Genomic DNA, 7,451 nt, shown 5'->3' with positions numbered 1-7,451 from the left:
TTCTGTTCAAGGAAGAGAGATTTTAATCTCTCAAAAACTTCTGGAACAAGTTACCAATTGCTATGCCGAAGGTGTGAAATTTTCTAATGAATGGAATGAAGAAGAAATCAAAGAGGAGCTTGAAGGAATTATTTTTGCGAATCCAAATGGAAAAAGTTATTCCGACTTGAATCCGGAATACAAGGTTTTATATAAAATTATCTCTGGATGTATCTTACCTTTAGGAAATTCTTTTGAAAAAGTAACTAGAGGTTATAGATTTATCATGTGGCATTTTGCTAAAAAGATAAGTATCAATCTACCTTGGTTGATGCTTGATTTCTTGAAGAGGTGTATTTGGTTTTCAAAATCTAGAAAGGTTCAAACGATCCCTCTTGGAAGAGTGATCTCTTCTTGTTTGGAAACCCTAGGAATCATTAATATTCTTCGAAGATCCAACGACTTTAGTATTGTACAATCTTTTGGGCCAGTCTTGAACCATAGAACTTTGGAAGAGTTGAAAGTTCGTTCATGTGATGTTATTGAGAAACTTCTTTAAAAAGATAAGGAAGTAGAAAAAAGAGAAGCAACGAGAAAGAGAAAAAAGAATAACGATGTTGCGTCTACTTCTACTAATAGAGTTACCAGAAAGAGAAGAACACTTGAACATGCTCCTCCGATTAATAAATCTTCTATAATGTCTGTTATTTTTCCAGAAGACAACAAAGAAGTTGTATTGGAATATCGTAAAATTATAGCTGAAGATTTTTTTCGAGGTAATCCAAATTACACTCCACATGTTCAATATGAGGACTATGATGAGGACAATAAGGAAAAAGTTAGAAAATATATGAAGAAGATTGAAGAAGAAAAAGCACATGAAAATATAGCCTCTTCTTCCGGTATTCTTAAGGAACCTCTTGAATGTGATCATCTTGTTCCTTCTAGATCTTCTGATTTAGGTGTAGGGAAAGAAGAACTCTCAGAAATAGTTCAACAACAACAAAAGATTATAGCTTTTATGGAAGCATCAAACCAAATAAATGAAGATATAACTAATGCTATCAAGAACCTTACTAGTTTGATGCAGAAGATCATAGAGAAATCTAAGATTTAGTTTATATACTATAGGATGAATGTTTGTATCTCCATATCTTTGACGAGCAGTTTTTAAAATAATTAATTGCATTAATTTTGATGAAATTTACAAGTTTACTTTATTCAAAACCAATGTTTAAAACTGTGAGATATTGGATCTAACTCTAGTATTGTCGAAGGGTAGCTTCTTGGTTCGACAGAGTTAAGCATGAAGTCGAAGGATTGTTCACATGCTGGTGTCGAAGTGTGCATGCAGATGTCGAAGATGCTAGGGTTGTTAGCATGTTAAATTAGGTTTTAGTGTTTAAACCCTAATTTGTTAAGTTAGCTTGTTTATTAAGTTGACTTGTGTAATGGGCCTTGCTGAAAAAGCCCATTAGTTAGTATGTTAGGTTTTATTATAAATAGCATACTAGTCTCTCATCATTGCTAAGCTGCAAATCCTAATTTAGGGTGAGAGAGGTTATTTGTTATTCTTGTAAGCTTGTAATCTTGTTTTAAGAGAAAGTAAAAGAATAGCAGTTATAACCAATTCTTGTGTTCTTATTCTCTTCCCTAATTCCCTATTATACTTTGTTATTGGTATCGTTTTTCACAACAAATTGGTGCGGTGAGCGTGGATAAGATGCCTTCAACAAAGTATGAGATTGAAAAGTTCACCGGAGTGAATGATTTCGGTCTGTGGCGCTTGAAGATGAAAGCCCTACTGGTTCAGCAGGGTTGTTTGGAAGCGTTGAAGGGAGAGGCAGCCATGAATGCAGAATTGACGGCAGCGGAGAAGACGAATATGATCGAGAAAGCACACAGCGCAATTTTGTTGAGCCTTGGTGATAAGGTTCTTCGGCAGGTATCAAAGGAGACGACGGCATCAGGGTTATGGGTGAAACTTGAAAGTTTGTATATGACCAAATCGCTGGTAAATCGACTCTACCTGAAGCAAGCTTTGTATTCATTCAAGATGATTGAAGACAAAGTATTGGCTGAGCAGTTGGATATGTTCAACAAGCTGATTCTTGATCTTGAAAATATTGATGTGAAGATCGATGATGAAGATCAAGCGCTGTTACTATTGTGTTCTTTGCCTCGATCACATGCTCACTTCAAAGAAACTCTCTTGTATGGAAGGGAGTCCCTGACGTTTGAAGAAGTTCAATCAACCTTGTACTCTAAGGACTTGAATGAACGAAAGGAGCATAAACCTTCGACTGTTGGCGAAGGTTTGGCCGTTAAAGGAAAACTCTTACGAAAGGATGGTAAGTTCGACAAGAAGAAAGGCAAAAGCCAGTCGAAGACTTACAGTGGCGAAGCATCTGGCATTCGATGCTACCATTGTAAAAAGGAGGGTCACACAAGAAAGGTGTGCCCTGAACGCTTGAAATATCATGGAGGTAAGGATAATGGCAACGCTGCCATTGTTCAAGATGATTTCGAATCATCTGATGTTCTTGTGGTTTCAAGCAGTGACTCTAAGAAGGAGTGGATTATGGATTCAGGTTGCACTTGGCACATGACTCCAAACAAAGACTTGTTCGAGGAATTATGTGATCAAGATGGTGGATCAGTATTGCTGGGAAACAACAAGGCTTGCAAGATTGCAGGTGTTGGATCTGTGAGATTCAAGCTCCATGATGAGTCAATAAGGTTGTTGACTGAAGTCAGGTATGTTCCTGATTTGAAGAGAAATCTGCTTTCTCTTGGTGAATTCGAAAAGAAAGGATATGTTTTCCAAGGAGAGAAAAGTATCCTAAGAGTCATGAAGGGTTCGAAGGAAGTCTTGAGAGGCGTGAAGAAACAAGGCTTGTATACCCTTGAGGCTGAAGTTGTAAGTGGTTCGACAAATGTTGCATCCACGAAACCTTTGTCGAAAACAGAAATCTGGCACATGAGATTGGGCCATGTCAGTGAAAGGGGTCTGGTCGAATTAGGGAAACAAAATCTGCTTGGTGGAGACAAAGTCGAAAAGCTGAAGTTTTGTGAACCCTGTGTACTTGGAAAATCTTGCAGAGTGAAGTTCAACAAAGGCAAACAAAGAACACATGGATCCCTTGATTACATCCATGCTGATCTTTGGGGGCCTGCAAGGTGTCCATCACATTCAGGAGCAAGGTATTTTCTATCCATAGTAGATGATTATTCCAGAAAATTATGGGTATTCATCCAGAAGACTAAGGATGAAACTTTTGAGAATTTCAAAAGTTGGAAGACTCTGGTTGAAAATCAGACTGGCAGAAAGGTCAAGAGGTTGAGAACCGACAATGGCCTTGAATTTTGCAATGAGGCATTCGACAGTTTTTGTGCTGCCTCTGGTATTGCAAGGCATAGAACTACTGCAGGTACTCCACAGCAAAATGGTTTGGCTGAAAGGTTTAATCGAACTATTTTGGAGAGAGTCAGATGCATGTTGACTAGTGCGGGGTTAACAAAGGTGTTCTGGGCTGAGGCTGTTTCGACAGCAACATATCTGATAAACAGATGTCCTTCGACAGCGTTAGATATGAAGACACCTGAAGAAGTTTGGTCGGGACATCCACCAGATCTCGACAAACTGAGAGTATTTGGCTGCGTAGCCTATGCTCACATTAGGCAAGACAAGGTCGAACCTAGAGCTCTGAAATGCATGTTCATGGGATACCCTGAAGGAGTCAAAGCTTATAGGCTATGGTGCCTAGAGCCAGGTCACAGGAGGTGTATCACCAGTCGAGATGTAGTTTTCAATGAAGCTGAAATGGCTTTTAAGAAAACTGATGATGTTGGTCGAAGTACAGAAACATCGGACGAAGAGCTGGAACAGGTAGAGATTCCTGTTGAGGTGGAGCATGTTGATGCTGAATTGCATATCCCAGATGAAGTCGAAGAAGAAGCAGAAGATGCTGAAGTTGAGGAAACTGACGATGACTACCTATTGTCGAGAGATAGGTCGAGAAGAGTCATCAAGCCACCTCAAAGACTTGGATATGCAGATCTTATAGCCTATGCCTTAATCTCTGCAAGTGAGGTTCTAGACGAAGAACCTAGAGACTATAAGGAAGTTATGAGGAGTCGAAATAAGACTGAATGGCTGAAGGCCATGGATGATGAGATAAAATCTCTTCATGATAATCATACCTGGGAACTGATCAAGAAACCTGCTGGGGCAAGGTTAGTCAGCTGTAAATGGATTTTCAAAGTTAAGAAAGGAATTGAAGGAGTGACGTCGAAAAGATACAAGGCAAGGTTAGTTGCAAGGGGTTTCACTCAGAAAGAAGGTGTCGACTTCAATGATGTGTTTTCTCCTGTTGTGAAGCATAGGTCCATTCGAATGTTGCTTGCCATGGTGGCACAGTTCGATCTTGAACTGGAACAAATGGATGTGAAGACTGCGTTCTTGTATGGTGATTTAGATGAAACGATCCTGATGAGGCAACCTGAAGGGTATGTCGAAAAGGGGAAGGAAGATTATGTGTGTGAGTTAAAGAGATCTTTGTATGGGCTGAAACAATCTCCTCGACAGTGGAATAGGAGATTCGACAAGTTCATGGCACGCATAAGTTTCATTAGAAGTCAGTTCGACCACTGCGTTTACTTCAGATTTCGATCTGGTAATTCATTTGTTATTTTGTTGCTTTATGTGGATGATATTCTCATAGCAAGCAACAATGTTGAAGATGTGACGAGGGTGAAGGCTGAACTCAATAAGGAGTTCGATATGAAGGATCTGGGAGCTGCTTCCAGGATTCTTGGAATTGACATTCGAAGAGATAGAAAGAAGTCGAAGTTATGTCTATCTCAAGAGGCATATCTACGGAAGATTCTTGAAAAGTTTGGTATGTCGAATTTGAAGCCAGTTGTGACTCCAACAAACCCTCAATTCAAGCTGAGTATTGATCAGTGTCCCAGTACTGATGTCGAAAGAGCCTATATGAATAGCATTCCGTATGCTAATATAGTTGGTTCTTTGATGTATGCTATGGTCTGTACTAGACCCGACATAGCATACGCAGTAAGTCTTGTAAGCAGGTACATGGCGAATCCTGGAAAGGCTCACTGGCAAGCATTGAAGTGGATTTTAAGGTACATAAATGGGTCTCTGAATAGAGTCCTAATTTATGGTGGAGCCTTGGGTGAAGATAGTAAAGCAGTAATAGAAGGATATGTCGACTCTGATTATGCAGGTTGTATGGATTCCAGAAAATCTATTTCTGGATATGTTTTCACTATGTTTGGCACTGCAATTAGTTGGAAAGCAACACTTCAGAAGGTTGTTGCTCTATCAACCACTGAAGCAGAGTATATTGCCCTAACTGAAGCTGTGAAAGAAGCATTGTGGCTTGAAGGTTTTGCGAAGGAGCTAAAACTTCAAGGTCGAGGTATCACTGTTAAATGTGATAGTCAAAGTGCAATACACCTGTCGAAGAATTCAGCCTATCATGAGCGAACTAAGCACATTGATGTGAGGCTGCATTTCGTCAGAGGAGTAATCGAGCGTGGAGAAGTCCAAGTGCTGAAGGTTTCGACTGAAGACAATGCTGCTGATATGATCACCAAGACATTGCCGAGTTGCAAGTTTTTCCACTGTATGCAGTTGATAAAGCTGCATGAAGAAAGCTAGTTTGTTCCTTGACGTTGTAGAGTTAGGTCCAAGGTGGAGATTTGTGAGATATTGGATCTAACTCTAGTATTGTCGAAGGGTAGCTTCTTGGTTCGACAGTTCGACAGAGTTAAGCATGAAGTCGAAGGATTGTTCACATGCTGGTGTCGAAGTGTGCATGCAGATGTCGAAGATGCTAGGGTTGTTAGCATGTTAAATTAGGTTTTAGTGTTTAAACCCTAATTTGTTAAGTTAGTTTGTTTATTAAGTTGACTTGTGTAATGGGCCTTGCTGAAAAAGCCCATTAGTTAGTATGTTAGGTTTTATTATAAATAGCATACTAGTCTCTCATCATTGCTAAGCTGCAAATCCTAATTTAGGGTGAGAGAGGTTATTTGTTATTCTTGTAAGCTTGTAATCTTGTTTTAAGAGAAAGTAAAAGAATAGCAGTTATAACCAATTCTTGTGTTCTTATTCTCTTCCCTAATTCCCTATTATACTTTGTTATTGGTATCGTTTTTCACAACAAAAACATTTTCTCAGTATCCAATTATAATTTAATATATTGGAATAAGAATCTATACCATTATATAAAGGCAGCTCCAAAGTTAACTATCCCTAAAAACTATTTTTAATAAGATTTTTTTTGACAAAGTTGAAGTTCGTCTCTTCAATCTCAAACAAGATTCTTTGTTTTGGATAAGTCATAATGTACAAGTGAGTAAGTTCACTCTTGATTACGGTAAGTTTAATTATAATGTTCATTGGGTTGTTTATTCTAATTTCTAATTCTGAAACTGAAGTATTTGTTTTGGTAAAAAAATTTATGTTTTTTTAATCAATTGTACATAAGGTACAGGGAGAAAGTTAAAATAAATTTGTCCCAAGTCTAACATCATATCATGTTTGGCAGGGGACAAGTTCACAAATATGGGATCATGCACAAAGAATGAATTTAGAACAAATAAACTCATCTAAAGTATAGTTGAATTTATAACTGATAAAGTCATATCTAAAGTTTGGTTATTTTTATGATTTTTTGTGTAAGTCTTGGTAGACTATTATTAAATAGTAATTAAAGTTTAGGTACAATTCTAATTTATATTAAATGTAAAGTATATAAAATTAGTAGTTTGTTCTATCATTAATTTTTTTTATTTTCAACGTGTCATTTATTTATGTTTTATATAATTTTAAGGATGTAATTTAGTTTTCATAAAAACATATTTAATGAAATTTGAAATTTAAAACAGTTTTTTTTCAAACGGGTTTTATAATAAAAGTTAGAGGTGTACATGAGTTGAGTTGATTGTATTTGGCCTAATCCGTTACTCAACCCGTTCAAACTTAAGTGGGTTGGATTCACCGTCCAACCCACAATTTTATTATCAAAACCAACATGGACCGACCCGTTTATTTATGGGGTGAGTTATATTGGGTTCGTGGGTTGTGTTTCAAATTATGGTTAGTAATGAGATAATAATTTAACATTTCTATTTAAAATAATAATAAAAATAAGAAATTACTAATGTCACATCAATGAGTTGAATTAACGGGTTGCAAAACTCAAATCCGATACCCGTACCAAAATTATATGAGTTGTTGCAGGTAGGATTGGCTATACCTGTAAATGAACAAATTCGGATAAATTAATCCACTGATTTTTCCAAAATCATATGTTCATCGGTTTATATCGGTTTTGGCCGACTCTAATTGATTTTCACTAGTTCAATAGTTTACCAAATCTAACCATCAGATCAAACTGCTGACTCTTCCAATCGCAATCTTTGAATAGTATTATTGTGTT

The sequence above is a fragment of the Vicia villosa genome, linkage group LG4 (genome assembly GCF_029867415.1).
Source record: "Vicia villosa cultivar HV-30 ecotype Madison, WI linkage group LG4, Vvil1.0, whole genome shotgun sequence".
Taxonomy (NCBI): Eukaryota; Viridiplantae; Streptophyta; class Magnoliopsida; order Fabales; family Fabaceae; genus Vicia; species Vicia villosa.
This window is presented reverse-complemented; position numbering follows the sequence as displayed.